The following is a 15451-nucleotide window of genomic DNA, read 5'->3' as shown; positions in this document are numbered from 1 at the left end:
CCCCCTCCTCGATTCAGAAAAAGATGTATAGCTCAAAACACAGAGATCTGCGGCTTGTTAATTATCAGGTCACAGGTTCATAATGGCTAGTTAAATTAACTAGGAAGAGAAAAACACGAATTGTCCGTTCTGGTTTAGAAGACTCTGAATTCAATGCGAAGGATTTGCAAAGTTTGGAAGAACCTCAGATGGAGAGGAGTGATCTCCCTGCAATCCTTGGAATGGAACGAGACTCACTGGAAGAGCCCAAAGTGGGCAGCCGCTGCCTCAGGGGTTCTCATCCAGGGGCAGCTTTAACCCCAGGGGACATGTGGCAGTGTCTGGAGATAGCTCTGGTGGTCACAACTGGGAGGAGAGGGCTGGCTGGCCCTTAGCCGTGAGAGGCCACAGATGGGGCTGAACACCCCACGGTGCAGAGGACGGCCCCCACCATGAAGAGCAGCCAGCCCAATGCCATAGTGCTGAGGTTGCTTGTGTAGGTTTGTCAAGAGGAACTTTGATACACCCTAAGGAGTCTAGCTATTTAAATTTATCTTCAATTGTAAAAATAAAACAGGCTCCTTAAAGAAAGGACAAATAATGCAGAAGTGGATAATGCATAATGTGAAAATGCCCCTCCCCATAGCCTGATGCAAATCCTTCCAGAATGTATTTTCTACTTATTTAAAAAACCAGCATGTCTCTCTCTTATGCGCAGTTCACTTTCCATGGCCAGCCACAACCGTGAAACCATCATCTCCTTTTTTAGGAATCAGCTACCCAGGAAAAAATGACTTTTACTCTTCTGAGCCACCTTCTGAAAATCCTCCCCCAGAATCAGGAGAATCTGTCTGTCTCCAGCTGAAGTCTGGTGCTCATCTCTGCAGGGTTTGTGGCTGTCTAGGCCCCAGATAATGCTCCAGTGTCACCAGGCACATGACTGCATTGAGGAGCATCAGGCCTGAGACCGGAAACTGGGACACATGCAGGCTTGAGCGTGATCAGATAATCTGGATGACACAATCCCAGATCACAACTTCCATTTTCCAGAATTTGAAATTGTAATTGAAACAGAAGATGAATGTACTCTTGAAGTTCTGGAAAAGGAAGCCGACTCAGAGTTTATGGGGAGCATGGATGAAGCACTTGAGGAAGAACTGGATTCTCTGGCAAGACAGGAATCCAGGGAAGATAAAATTTTTCAGAACTGTAAAACTCAGATAGCGCTTGAACCAGAACAGATTCTTAGATATGGCAGAGGGATTGCCCCCATCTGGATTTCTGGTGAAAATATCCCTGAAGAAAAGGATATTCCAAATTGCCCTTGTGATGCCAAGAGAACATTGGAATTCCAGGTTACGCCTCAGCTGCTGAAGGCCGACAGACTGTCAGGAACGTGGACTGGGGTGTCCTGGCTGTCTCTGCCTATGCTGGAAGCCGTCACCCGGGCCCTGGCCACACAGAGGATTCATACGGAAGCAACATGTGACAGCCCCAGCTTAAAGCCTTACAGATGTTAACGTGCCTCATGCCTTGCAATTCTATTTCTAGGACCTTTATCATAAGGAAATAATTATATCAGACTCTGTGGTACAAAGATGTTGCTTGAGGCATTGTTTACTATGTTTAAAAACTAGTAAAATAGAAATGTCGAATGACAGGGAATTCAGTAAATTTTGGTACATCCACACAATAGAATGATACAATCCTGTATTGACACCAACATAAGATATAAATCTAAATTGACACTTAGTTACCATTATAGCTGGTATTTACAGCATAACCATGTTTGTGTAAAAATGTTGATCATGTATATATGCACAGAAATAAACCTAGAAAGATATTCACTAGGTATTAACTGGTTATCTATAAATGACCTTTTATCTTATACGTACATTTATTTCTATAATAAAAATGGATTGTGTGCATAATTAAAAAAAAAAGTGTAGCTTTTTTTTTTTTTTACAGACACAGTTTTATGGGTTGAATTGTGTCCCCCGCAAAAGATAAGTTGAAGTCCTAACTCTCAGGACCTGAGAATGTGGCCTAATTTGGAAATGGGGTCTTGGCAGATGATATCAAGTTAAGGTGCGATCACACTGGATTAGGGTGGCCCTAAACCCAATATGACTGGAGTCCTTAAAAGAAGCAAGAAACTTGGAAACAGAGATGCAGACAACTAGGGAGAAGACGGCCAAGTGAAGATGGAGGCGGAGAGTGGAGTGAGGCTGCCACAAGCCAAGGAAAGCAGGAGCCACCAGGAAGGGTCAAGAAGTCTCCTCTAGAGGCTTGGGAGAGAACATGGCTCTGTTGGAAACTTGGTTTTGGACTTATGGCTTCCAGAACCGTCGGACAGTAAGTTTCCATTGCATTAAGCCACCGAGTTTATGGCATACTGTTAGGGAAGCTGCAGGAAACTAATACACATAGTATTACACCTATTGCATGCTGCTGCTTTTCCCCACATAATACATAATTGAATATATCTAAATAGAGTTCCACCTAAATTCTTTTTTTATTATGCTGCCTTAAAAAAAAAAAAATGCAGTTTTACTGAGATACAGTCACACACCATACAAACTATCTGAAGAATAAATCACTGGCTCACAGTATCATCCCCAATTCTTTTTAATGCGTAGACTTTAGCCCCTTGTGGAGGTGTTCCATCATTTATTAAAAACTGCACTCCCTCCCTTTGAGGGCTCAGCCCTTCACATCCTTCACTAACTTTGTGAACTCATTACTTACATTCATGATGCCTGAGCTTCCTTATCTATAAAAACGGGAATAATATAAATATGTCCTCCTTGTGGTAACAGTGAGGATTCCATGGGACAATAATCCATTGAAAGTACCTTAACAGATACCCTATAAATGTTAGCTGTTGCTTTTATTGTAATTAATATTATTTCATGTTGCTTCCAGTTTGGGGATACTAAAAGCAATGCTGCAATAAATATCTTGGCAACATATAATTTTGCTATAGGATAAATTCCTGGAAGTAGAATTGCTAGGTCAAGGGATAGCCATGTTTTAAAGTTTGATAGACTCTTTGCTGTGTATCCTCCCAGACAGATTATATCAATTTCCATTCCCAAGAACTGTGTAGGAGAATACAAGAGAAAACCAGAACAACCAATAATTCACATTGTCATTCACTGTGAATTAAAACACACAGCTTTATTCTCTATCCCTAACACTCAGTACACAGTGAGAGCCGTCGGCTAGATTTTCAAGGAAGGCTTTAATTGTTTAAAAACTGAATGAAGTCTCACTAAACTTGAGACGAATTCATAAGGAGAAATAAAAGTAGGAAAGTAATATTGGCAGCCACAATTTTACATAAGACATTTGGAAATTCACACATTTCTCCCGGTGGCCCATAGTTCCTTCTGCTCTAATGCCAGTGTCTCGGAAGTTGGCCACACTGATGCTGATGGATGTGAACTGGGATGCAAAGCATGTGGTAAACATGTAATAGTATCATCACATTTAGGAGTGACCACAAGAGTTATTTTTAAATTATGGATGAATCCAAAGAGAGAAATCTTTCAGAGGTTCTGAGGCAGGATATTGAAGAGATAAACTAGAAAAGATTAAAAAATACGCTCCAGAAAGAAATGAGGTTTCCTGCTTAAAAGGACATCTGCCTAGCAACCTTATATAGGTTTCAGCCAAAACACCCATAAAGGCAGAAAAAGGTGAAAACTCAAAACAACACACACAAAAATCTGTCTCCAAATTCTGTGCATCATTTCCACTGGCTACATGACCAAATGACTTGTGCTTAAAAATGAATTGGAGATGGAAATAAAACAGTAACAAGGATGATTTTTCTTTTTTAGTTATGGGAGGAAAGATTTCACTGAGCCATTAAACACATAGGGGCCAGTTTTGTTGGTTGGAATGATAGAAACATTGAGTAATTGTAGACCCTGTAAGAGAAAATTTCGATACATATGTGGAAAATAAAGAATAACAGAAAGAAAGAGAGAGAGAATGAGAGAGAGAAGGAGGAAGGAAAACCTTTATCTTCCAAACTAATCATAGAGGGGGGAAAAAGTATGGGGTACAAGGGATATAAAAAAATTTGATAAATCCAAAAAATGATGAGAAAGAATTAAAACTAATAATAAAAGAAAGAGTTTGGCAGAAAGGAAACACAAAATGAAATACAGAAATGAGTAAAAAATATATCTGTAATCACATACACAAAAAAGATGCACTTAAATCCACATGTTAAAAGGCAGCACCAACAGATTAGAATTTAAAAATTAGCTCTAAAAAAGATGTACTGTATATGGAGAACATTCAGCTGTCCATCAAAACAGCTACCAAAACAGGAAAGGGTGGCTGGTGGGCAGCAGCTGTGGAGCCTGCATCGCACTGAGGTGGGGATTCTAGGTTTCCACTAATGGCCTGTGAGTAGGAGAGATGTGTGACTCCCAGGCCACGGCTCATTTGAATTGGGTTCTCATATTCTCTTTCTCCTTCTGTAAGATAAATGTAGGGTATAATGAGTTCCTAGGGGACCCCAGAACCACTAGGTGAGAAGAGCTTGGAGCACTTACTCACCAAGTAAACAAAAGCCACCTGTCAATCTGGAACACCCACTTGAAGCTGTGTCATTCTCTAGAAATTGTTTGGTAAAACTGCTCCCTGCCAAAACCTGAGAGGCAGAGCTAGCCCCAGAGAGCCTGAAGCTCCAGGGAAGCACCAGGATGCCACTGTGTGAGCGGCTCCATGCTGCGTTTACCAAGAAGAGTCATCCTCTCTGCAGTCAGACATGAAACTAAGGGTGTTTATGGGGTTGAAAAAGCCAATTGATTCTGGAGCCCAAACAGCATAAAATAAGCCTGCAGCGGTCTTGGGGGACAATAGCCCGTTATGAATTCTGAGTTAATTCTAATGATTCTGCCTAGCAGCATCTAGCAGATTAAGAACATCACTTTCCCACTCAAGCCCATTATTCCATGGTAGCTGCTGTTGAGTTGAGAGAGAGAAAGAGAGAGGAACAAAAAGACAGGAAGACACACACACACACACACACACAGAGAGAGAGAGAGAGAAAGAGAGAGAGAGAGATGGATGGTGTCAACAAAGAAGGAAAATAAAGCAACCGGAGAGCCCTGGTCTAGGAAATACTTTGGGTGTGGCTACCACACATAGAATGGACTGGAAGCAAGAAGATCAGAATCCTAATAAGTTTATGAAGAAATTGTGAATCTGACCTAAATAAAAACATATAACTTTTTTTTTTAAAAAAAAAAGGCAAGCAAAGAAATAGCTGCAAGCCCCAACCTTGCGCATCCTGGAGCGGAGTGACAGCTCTCACAGCCTCTAAGGAGGCTCCTCTTCTCCAGACCCAGTTCAGAGGAGGTCACGGAGGACAATGGACAGGGCAATCCTTCCAGAGAGCAGATCTAGGAGCTGGGAGATGAACATGCTGTCACTACCAGGTCCTTTATGATGTTGGTAACAGAGTAGTGCATTTCCTATTTTTCTCCGTTGAACATGGGGGTTTGCTGCTCAGATGCTGCCCATTGAATCGGGTGGTAATGGGGTTGGGGGAAAGGAGAAGCTGCCAGAGGAGCCACAGCTGAGCAGGAAGGAGACACCAGACTTCACACTGGATGAGTAATGGATGGCATTTGGAGATGGTTTTCCTCTGGGAGAGGAGTGAACACGTAGCAAGAGGGAAACAAAAAGGTATTTGGTGATACGATCTGAAGACCGTAGCAGAGACCATTAGCTGTTTTCCAACCCCGTGCCTTTACTTCCAGGCACTCAGCCAGACTCATGGCCCGTCTTTCCCAGCACTTGGGCACGGCTGTGAGACTTAGAGCCAACCGACAACTGTAAACACAAATGAGGCACACCCCTTACAGACCTAGCCCGTAACACCCTCACGCTCACACTCCCCCATAATCTCACCCTCACTCCAGGCGACTGGGAGTCTTGGAGGCCTCCATCCCAACAAGCATTGCTACATAAGGTGGAAATAAACTAATACTACATTAAGATACTGAAATATTGTGAAATACCTGTCCCCGTAGCTAACAGTGCCTAATTAGCACACATGAATAAAACAAATAGTGAGAAATTGAAGATAAAGAGGTGAGAGAAAAATATCAGAAAAGTTTTTACAGCAAGATAGCTAGTATAGCAATATTAATGTAAACAAAAGTTAAACTTTAGGCAAAAAAAAAAAGCACTAGAGATAAATGGGAACTGCATGGTGGGAGAAACAAGTAGAAAGCAAGATATAAAACAGTGAATTTGCATATGCCAGAATCCTATTAAGTTTATGAAGAAATTGTCTTAAAAAGAATAACATGAAATTGACAAATTCACAATCTTAGTGGAAGATTTTAATAATTTATTTTGGAAATAGGTAGATAAACAGCTGACAAAACAGAATATTTGGGCACTGCAACTAACAGACTTGATAAAGAAGATCTACAGAAGCCTGCACACAGTGAATATATGTCCTTTTCCAGCACACATTCCCAAAATTAAGCCTGAACTAGATTACAAAGGATATGTCAATACATTTCAAATACTTGATATTATAAAGATCACATTTTCTGACTATGATGCAGTTTAATTAGAAAGGGAAGAGAAAAGATTTCCATTTAAAAAAGGAAAGCTGTATCAATTTGTGTCGACGTAGAAGCTAGAAAGTGGAAATGGAAAAAATCCATTCTCAGAACAGCAGTGTCATTCTTAATTAAAACCTGCAAGACAGGAATGAAGTTATTTTAGGATATTTGTTTTTCCCATTGCTTTGCTTTGTTTTGTTTGGAAATGTTTTTTAATTGATAAATAAAGTAATTTTAAAATTAAAAAAAACCCTGCAAGACAGTGGCACTGACGCTGGAGTTGTGCATATCAACTTACTGACTTCTATATTTAAGAAAGAGTATCCAGATATACAAAAGATGGGGTCACACACCCTAGTAATATTGACTAGTTTTAATGTTCATTTAAGGATGACTAATAGCCAAAAAGAAACAAAACAAAACTAGGGTTAGGGAAAGAGACAAAGGAAGGAAGGACAAACAAGAAATGGGAACACATCATAATAAAGAGCTAGAGAACAAGCTGACCTCCAAACAGTATCTACTGCAGGAAGCAGAAATTAATTTTATAAATGTTGGCCATCTTTAGCAGTACATGAGTCAGAAAAAAAAAAAAAAAGAATAGGCGAGAAAAACTGGAAAGCAGAAAAGAAAGGATTAAAAAAAATTAAAAGGACTATAGAGGAATTAAAACCCACATTGCAGATAGTAAAGAGGAGAATTTTGCCTGAGGAAAATCAATCAGTAATAAGGAAAAGAAACCTAGATGTTGCTTCCAGACTGTTTAGAAAGAAGACAAAAGATATACATAAGAAGAAGCTAAAACTAATGATGAGAACACAACCCTGCCCTAGGGATTGTAGGTACACTGAGAAAGGGATAAGAATTAGAGTAGAAACAAAAACTAAAGACATGAGAAGAAAACATTCCTGAGCTGGGCAGGCACCGGTGGAGGGAGAGAAAACCAACACAAGTCTTTCCAGGCTTAAAAAAAAAAAACAATTGATTCACAATTAGACACAGTGTGCAAGTTTATGAATTAGAAGGGGGAAGAATCCGTAAGCATTTAAAATAGAACAAAAATCAGAATGACTTCAGATTTCTCATTGGTCAAAGTAAGCTCCAAAAGACAATGCAAATAGAGGATTTTGAGTGGAAAATGCTGAAACTCAGGAATTTCATATTCAAAAGCATCTTCAGTATGTGAGGCAACAGGAAAAATATTAATGGGCTCAGGACACGCTCTCCATTTAGCCGTCTTCACAAAGTTACTGGAAGACTTACTCCAGCTTCCAAAGACAAAAAGATGAACCAAAATAAAGAATTTAAGAACGAAGGGGAGTGAACCGGCCGGTAGAGCGTGACGCACACTGAAGGAGAGGGCAGCTCTACTGTCCCCCGCTGGCCTCCTGGGTGCGTAGGACAGAGCACAGAAGGTACGGGTTGACTTCTCTTTAATATGTGGATGAAGCAAACATCTTCACCATGTACTGTTTTCCATCCTACTGGGGGACGAACCTCTCCAGGAAAGTCACTCTCTGAGATTAGGTTACTAAATAGCCTCAGAAATCCAATTAAACACAGTTGCTAAAAACCAACAAATGAATTGTTTATGGATACAGATATGTGCAGTAATGGTTTTTAATATGGAAATGATAGAGGCTATGTGGACCCAGCAGCCACGCTGCCTGGATTCACAGCCTAGCTCCAAATCCTACTACCTTCATAACCTTGGGCAAGTTAAATAGGCAGGATGGGAAAAGTTTCCCCTCCACTTACAGATTTGCTGGGAGGCTTAAATGAATTTGTACGTGCAACCTGCACAGAGCAAAGCCCAGCACATAGCAAGTACTGTATGGCAATCGATCATCGTCACTAATTTTATTATTAGCTGGATCTCAATTGTATCCCTAATGCTTCATTTTTATTTTTATTTTTTTTAAATCTGAAACAAAGATAGCAAAATGTTAAGAACTGGCTGCTGAGTTAGTGGTGGGTCCATAGGTAGCTGTTACATTGTTCTCTTTATATATCTGCATACTTGAAATATGCCAAAAATCTTGGCAATAGCACCCACCGTGTGGGGTCATGGCTTCAGTTAAATTAAATCTCATGTAAACTGCTTAGAAGAGTATTCTAGCACACAATAAGTCCGCAATAAATATGGGTTATTATTATTTTTTAATTGTCCACATTAATTTTTTTTTCTTTGATGTGCATGCATTACTGATTTGATGGGAAAATAAACTCTACAAAAGAAAGGAGGGATGGAGGGAGAAAAGAAAGGAGGGATCAAGGGAGAAAAGGAAGGAAAGAGAGAGGGAGGAGGGACGGATCAAGGGAGGGAAAGAGAGAGACCTGAAAAATGCAGAGGAAGAAAGAGCCAGGCCTGTGAGGTTGGCAGGCTTGTCTGTAGCTTCACCGGGGCTGTTGCAGGAAGTGGAGTTTTTAAACAGGAGCCGGGGAAAGGAAGTCAGCAGGAGGCACAGAGGCTCAGCCTGGAGGAGGGATGTCCATCTCCTCGGTACACGAAGCTCGCTGGTTTGGGAACTAACACATGGCCACATTCGTATCCGGGCTGCTCTGTAGCTAAATGGGACGAGTAAATCACGCTGGGTAATTCTGTTGAAAGCCAGCTAAGGTACGGATTGCAGGTTTTCAGAAGTGTCCAAGGCAGCTTTAGAGTGGGGAAGGCGGGGGCACGTCTTTATAAACATCCGTTAGACCCCACCACGGAACAGCAGATTGTCTTCATGCACGCTCTCCCTGCCTCTTCACCATGTGGAGACAGCCTCTTCCCCTGTCTCCCTTCAGCTTAAGATGCAAGTGTTCTCTGCAGGAAGAGCTGCAGCTGCCTGGAGAGTGGTGGGGTGGCCCAAAGCTCCACCCGGTGTGAAGAGAGCCCTGGGTACATTTGGCACTTTTTCCTAAAGGAAAGCACTGACATTCCAAGGATGCACACCTTCCTGGGCCACCATGTTTGCAGCATCCCCCAAAAGGGCTGCAGGGGCCTATGGCTTCAGCTCATTATCCAGGTATGTCCCAACTGTTACCTTCGCCACACATCTCAGACCCTAAGGTCTCTTCCCCTATACAAGTGTAGGAAATGCATTCAATGGGGCGAATGTTCACTGGCAAACACTTTTGAGGGCCTACTCTCTGGCAGATATTATTCAGGGAAGGGGCATTTACAGACTGTGCCACGTTTTACCCGCAAAGCCCTTGCTGAGTAGATCCAGTTACCCCTATTATATAAACAAATCAAAGGCAGAGAAAGCATGAGAAATTTGCTCAAAAATCCTGTCATTAGTCGCTGGCAGAACTGGGATTTCTGTTCTCCTTCAACTCTGAGAAGTTCAGTCCTCCTTTGCGGGATCATCCTGCTGTCTCTGCCAGAACTTTCTTCTCAACCCTGTAATTATCACTGAGCCCAGGAGATTATGTGGGAGCCACACCCCAAATGTACTTCACTCCCACAAATGTTGTTCCTTCCATGAACCCAAAGCCTTTTACACTTTTTTGTTTTGTTTCAACCACTAAATTTTTAACTTCATGATTTAAAAAACACACACACACACATCCACACACAGCAGGCTTCAGCCTCTCCTTGAGGCCTTGGTTTAACCAAGTTTGATAACTAAGTTATGTGTAATTGGAATTGCTTCCATATGTGTGCATAAATAAAGATACTACTTCAAACATCTGGTCTTTCTGATTTAAGAGAACAGTCTTTTCTTTCCAAGTGGCCATGTACCTTCTAGAACAGGAGTCAACAAACTTTTTCTATAAAGAACCAAGTAGTAAATATTTTAGGATTCTCAGGCCATACAGTCTTTGTAGCAACAGCTCAACCCTTGTTGTGAAAAGTAAAAGCAGCCATAGATAACATGTAAATGAATGGGCTGGGCTGTGTTCCAATAAAACTTTATTTTCAAAACCAGGGGTTGGGCTAATTCCTCCACCCCCGCAGGCCATCGTTTGTTTACCCAGCCATGCTCCCCAGCCATGCTCTAGAACAAGAGTCAAAGAAGTCGGGTGTGCCCCCTGAAGTGTGACAGTCTCATACTTAATATTATTTATGAGCAGAGAAAAAAGAACACCCCACCACCCCCTAGTGTATGAAAAAGATAACGATAACACATAGCGTAACATGTAGAACCAAGGATACCAGGATGTGGAATGTACAAATGGCCTCAGCAAGGAGCTTCTGTTAACACTTCTCCCTGCAAAATCCTTCTTCTAGTCAACGATCTAAATTTTGGGAGAATTATACTTTGTAAGTATCATTGTTCACTGGTTCCTACAATCCCACATGTCCGCTTGCACACAAAATCTTTCTGAATTATATGTTGGCCTCTCTAGAAGTTTATAAAAACCTGTCAAAAGATTGAAATAGGGGTGACCAGACGTTTTCCAAGTATGTCTATCCCTGCACATTCAAGGAGTTAAGAAGAAATTATTTTTTATTGGGCCCAAAGTCAGAGCTGCCAGAGATTCTCTCCAGAATCCTAAACAATAAGCGTCAAATCACAAGGCCCATCTTAGCCTCTGGGTATGTAACAGGATATTTTTGTCCTGTTCATAGACATTTATGTTTCAGAAAACCAGCAACAACCAACGTGTGTCCTAATGCAAAGAAAACTGCATGTTTTCTTCTTTATTGAAGAAGAGAGAGGGGAACGTAGACACAGAGAATGGGGGGGCAGGAAGGCAGAGTGAACTAGAGAGAGTGGGGGGACACTCAAAAAACTAAAACAATGAAAACATGAAAGAATGTGATTGTTTACAAAAGATTTCCTAATAAGGCCATTTCTTCTATGTCCAGAAATCTTTTTCTAATGCAAATGATAGTACTAGATTAAGGACAGTCTACAGTCATTCCACAAGGAATACAAATTAACAGCCCACGCTAACATTCAGGGGAATTCATGGCTTCTGCCGGAGAAAGCAAAGATGGACCTTCCAAGCAGGAATCTGCATCATTTGCCACTGGTGAGAGTTTAACACCTCCCAATCCTGCCTTAATTCAGGACCAAGCAGTGCTGGGAAACAGTCTCTTACTGGCCAGAAAGCTCTCTGGGCCGGGAACCCACGAAGCACCTGATTTACAGGAATATAAATATTTCCACACAAATACAAAACTCACTAACAAGAAACAGAATGGCAACCAACAGCAGCATGGGGTTCTCCAACTCCCACATCCACATTTCAGGGGCTGTGTCGAGAAAAGCAATGACCCTGAAAATGATGGAGAGGTGATGCATCCCCTGCCAGTTACTCCTGACCAGTGGCATTTTGCATTTACATAGATTTCCTCCTCAGTCCTCATGGTATAAAGGTGGGTATTAGCATCTCCATTTTTAAGTGAGGAAATGGAAATTAAGTAACTTGAGGTCATAAATCTGATGCAGGAGGAATCTGAACCCCAGTCTCTCTATCCCCAAAGTGTCACCCACTGCTCACCCACAGCACACATAAAACGACTACTATTTCTACTACGACTGTAACGATGATAGTGAAAGGGAGAAGGAGGGGGCCGGAATCCTTACAAATGATGAAATTCCAGATACCCAGGCAGAACAGGATAAGGACCAGAAAAATCAGAAAAAGGCCACAAAGACTACTGTGCACAGGAGAGAGCCTGGAGGATACCCCTACCCTCGTTCTCCTAAGATCTATAATCATATGCTGCACTGTTCCCTGAAAGTGCAGACATGCACAGGGTAGCACATTAATCCTTCAAACACTAACAGATGCTGGCAGGGATTTAGACTGGAATGTATTTACAAAGTGACAAATTATGTTCTGTATTATAGAGAGAGAGAAAGAGCACCCACAAACGGGCTGATAAATGTCAGCTGCAGTCACGACAAACGGTTTATTTTTGTTATACTGTAACCACAAATGTTTTTTTTTTTTTCCTTTCTTTCTTTTATTTTTTTTTTTCAGGGAGTCCCAAAGATTTATTTGTTGCAGAGAAAAAAAACAAGATTATATATGACACAAAGTAATAACTGTAAGATCAGTGATATTCTGGGCTTGGTGCCCTCCTGGAAGCTACATCCAGGCAGAACAGTGCTACTAAAAATGCTACCTTCTCTGAAGCACAGTAAATGGTTAATAAATCAGAACTGATACAATGCCTTGTAATTAGATACAGGCTTAGTTCACAGACTAGCCAATTGATAGACAATATCCAATTCCCCCTTTAGTGGCTATCAGGAGGGTAGAGTAACTATTAAAATAAATTTAATGGCCCTGACAGGTAAGAAAATATACCAGAAGCTAAAATGTAATCAGTATATCCAAACCCAAAATAAAATTATCGTCTTTGCTGCAAACACGATCCCTGGAAAGAGGCTCATGGATGGAGAGCGACATCCACAGGCTGCAGACGGCAAGGTTACTCCTCAAAAGGAATGTTCAACCTTGAAAACAAGATTGAGGGGGGGATTTGGCCTGGGGCCAACAGAAATGTAGGCATTTATTATTAAGAAACCAGCTGAAAAAACTCCTTCTATCCACTTGGTCAGGAGGATGTTGGCGATACAGACATCCCGTCGTGAGCTTCCAGATCACGGCAAGATGGTGGGAAGGCATCCCGGCTCCTCACTGGGGCTGTCCCCCAGCTCCATGTGGCCTTGGCCAAGTTCCTGCCTTTCCCCGGGTCCCGGTGGCCTCCGCTGTAAGTTAGCGGGTTTGGGTCTCATGGTGCTGCCGAGAGCTCTTCCAGAGGACAACTTTGTGTTTCTAATAGGTGGGGGGTGGCAGATGTAGGAGGGTTCCTTGAAGAAAATCAACGCTAGTGGTCAAGTATAGTCAGTAAAAGGGGGAACGTTGTCTCTTCTGGGACTTTTGTGAGATGATAGCAAGTTAAAACTCCCCACGCTTGCACACACAGTAAAAGCAAGGTTTTAGGAAGGGATGAGATTGACAGGAAGACATCAATATATTCAAATCCACAGATTACATATCAGGTGAAAAATCTCACAACAAAATTCCAGTGATTGCTGCATTGGAGGGTATTTCTTTTTTCCTGAGAATGAATGAAAAAGACTTTTGTGGTAGGGTGGGGACAGGTAGGAGGTGGAGGGGTGGGGGAGAAGGGAAGGCCTCTCATCAGAGGCCAGGCAGGAAAGCTTCCCCCTCCCCCTCCCCCCCCCCCCCCAGCCAAAGGCATGAGGACTGGGCAGGGCCAGGGAGGAGTGAGGGAGATGTCACAAGCGCACAGTCCGGGCGGGGGACGGGATATAGGAGAGGACACGATCCCGACTCCACCACTTATTCACGTATTTCAACATTTTGGAAACTTGGAACCTCACCTCCCAATCTTTGAAACCGTAATACTAATACCTGCCTCAGAACAATATTGTGGGGGGATTAGATAAGATCATGCTTCTACCAGGTATGGCCTAGCACCTGCCTGGCACGTGGTAAGTTCTCCATCACCTGTGTCTATCATTTCTAGGCAGAGGCTGCTCCAAGGAAAAAACAAAACACACACATACACACAAAACAAAACAAAACATCCCTTCCAACCCTAAAAAAAAACACTGCATTTCCTCCAAACATCATGACAGTTTATTTTTTATTTCTTTTGTTTCACAGCCCCATCACCATCTCCTCGTGTCTCCTCTCTCACTCTTTCCAAAGGTGGAAGGGACAAGACACAGATTTGGCTCTAAGAAGGCACCCATGGATTCCCTACCATTCTCTAGGCCAGTGTGTCCCAAACAGACCAAGTTTCCACTAGTCTATGGAGGCATGAAATAAAAGGTGGGGAGGGGGGTAGAATGTGGTAAGAAGGGAAATTCACTCAGTTAAAATGGCTGCCCTCCACAGGAGCCAACCAGAAGCAGCAACTAATGGCCAAAGCTGTTGACAATTCGAGCAACAAAATGTGAGAGTACTGGATTGCAAGCCATAGAACAAACTAAATATCCATGAATCTAAACAGACATAAATAATTGCAAAAGTAAATAAATAAATGGGGGAAAAGGATAGCTCTTCTTTAGGAAGAATTCCAATTAACAAATGGAGAAGGCATAAGAGAGATACAGAATCCACATTAGGAAAACACCACAGTAAAAATAGCTCTAGGGAAGATCCACCAATGGATGCTAAGAATAGGACAGTTTTAGGAGAAAGAGGATGTTAGCATAATCTCAAAGCACCCCTCCTCGCCCCCAATATTGATAAATTACAAAGAGAAAAATATTTAGCATTAGATGGCAGAAACCCAGCACACAGCACCTGAACTAAATGATCAGGTTATTATCAGGTATCAGCCCCTGAGGTGATACCCGCCAGGGACTACAGCATCACCACTGGGCTGTTTCTTGCATGCATGAATGAATGAATGAATGAATAAATAAATAAATATACTTGAACTCATGCTAATCATGAGAAAATATCAGACAAACCAAAGTGTCAAGTTCACAAAAGACAAGGAAAGAATGAGGAACTGTCAGAGACTGAAGGCAACTAAGGAGATGCAACAACTAAATATAATTATGGGAGCCTGGACTGGATCTTGGAAAGGAAAGAAGACAATGGGGAAATTTGAGTAAGGGCTATAGATTAGTTAATAATGGGTACCAATGTCATTTCCTGGTTTCAGTAAGTGTACAATGGTTACATAAATTGCTAACATTGGGGAAAGCTGACCAAACTCTCTGCACTAATTTTGCAACTTCTAAGTGAGTTTAAAGCTATTTTGAAATTAAAAAGTAAAAAAATAAATAAAATAAAATAAAATGGCTGCCCCTATAGTATGTTTATACCCTCACAATAATTGGTGTTAAAATACTCTCTCTAATAAAGTAATGGTGATTGTGGACAGGTGCATGTTGTTATGTTTTGTTGACTTTTTTTTTTTTTTGAGTGTCCCT

General features: G+C 41.7%; 1 protein-coding gene and 1 pseudogene across 2 annotated transcripts in view; one reads left to right on the top strand and one right to left on the bottom strand.

Moving 5' to 3' along the window:
- WWOX (WW domain containing oxidoreductase) overlaps positions 1–15451 on the bottom strand; it is a 966762-nt gene that overhangs the window by 720271 nt on the left and 231040 nt on the right. The window lies entirely within an intron of this gene.
- LOC119519041 lies at positions 708–1468 on the top strand (annotated as a pseudogene).

The sequence above is a fragment of the Choloepus didactylus genome, chromosome 22, assembly GCF_015220235.1.
Source record: "Choloepus didactylus isolate mChoDid1 chromosome 22, mChoDid1.pri, whole genome shotgun sequence".
Classification (NCBI taxonomy): Eukaryota; Metazoa; Chordata; class Mammalia; order Pilosa; family Megalonychidae; genus Choloepus; species Choloepus didactylus.
Note: the sequence above shows the minus strand (reverse complement) of the source record. Positions and strands in the feature narration are given on the sequence as shown.